General features: G+C 39.4%; 1 non-coding gene across 1 annotated transcript; it reads right to left on the bottom strand.

Annotated features, from left to right (window-relative positions):
* Positions 1 to 500: 500 nt before the first annotated feature.
* Positions 501 to 619, bottom strand: LOC133378629 (5S ribosomal RNA). Its single transcript, XR_009761072.1, has one exon. It is a non-coding gene; the product is annotated as a 5S ribosomal RNA (ribosomal RNA).
* Between the last annotated feature and the right edge of the window lie 444 nt (positions 620 to 1,063).

Raw genomic sequence — 1,063 nt, 5'->3', positions numbered from 1 at the left:
GCCCTTTTTAGCACAGACTGAGCTGACTCTCTCCCTGTATGTATTGGTGGGGTTTCCTTTTTCCCCTTCTCTCTGACTGGAATTTAGCCTTGTTTACAGTGTCCCCTGAAGCTTTCCTGCTAGGGTGGTGTTGAAAACTAGCTTTCTATAGGCTTCCTTCTCCTAGGATCTGTCTCCTAAGATATAGGTTCTTCCAGGATTTGGCTCCTAGCTCAGGGTGACATTAGGTTGCCCTTATTACTTATTGCTCTGAACTGTGAGGGGAAAACTACACTACCCAGGATTCTTTAGAGGAAGTCATGTGCTTTAAATGTGAGCTGGATGTGCTTTAAATATGTTATATGGATCTGCATTATTTCATAAACTTTGTCTGCATCTTGTTGTTATATGCCTACAAGTTGATTGTGATTTAACCCTAACCCTATGAATCTTTTTTTTATATATTCATAGCGTTTTCATGGTAAGAGGTATTCAGAGGTGGTTTACCATGACTTCCTCTAAGTCTACAGCACCTGGTATTCCCAGGCGGTCTCCCAACCAAGTACTAACCAGGCCTGACCCTGCTTAGCTTCCAAGATCAGATGAGATCAGGCTTGTTCAGGGTAGTATGGCCATAGGCTTGCCTGCATATAAATCATTTTAATGAAATTTTAAAATGGGAATGAGCTACGACGTTCTTATTCCGTGGATGACTATAGATTGCCATGGGCTACACATCATTTCTCATCCTAATCTGCCCCTCAGGGAAAACAACAGAGGGGGACCATGACCACCTCAAGGAAGAAAGGCACACTTAAAATGTAGAGGAAATAATAATTTGTAAATACTGATTTACAAACATAGTGTAAAATCAGATACATATCAAGACATAATATGAAGAAATATTTATATAAGCATGAATGTCAAAGATGTTTATTATTTACACAACCTATAAAGATATTTATAGTGCAATCCTATGCATGTTTATTCAGAAGCAAGTCCCAATGTATTCAATGGGGCTTACTCAAACAAGGAAGTATGCACAGGACTGCAATTCAGTGATAAGAAACTTCACTCACCCAAT

The sequence above is a fragment of the Rhineura floridana genome, chromosome 2, assembly GCF_030035675.1.
Source record: "Rhineura floridana isolate rRhiFlo1 chromosome 2, rRhiFlo1.hap2, whole genome shotgun sequence".
NCBI classification, from domain to species: Eukaryota; Metazoa; Chordata; class Lepidosauria; order Squamata; family Rhineuridae; genus Rhineura; species Rhineura floridana.
The sequence above is the reverse complement of the archived record's forward strand: the minus strand, read 5'-3'. Positions and strand labels throughout refer to the sequence as shown.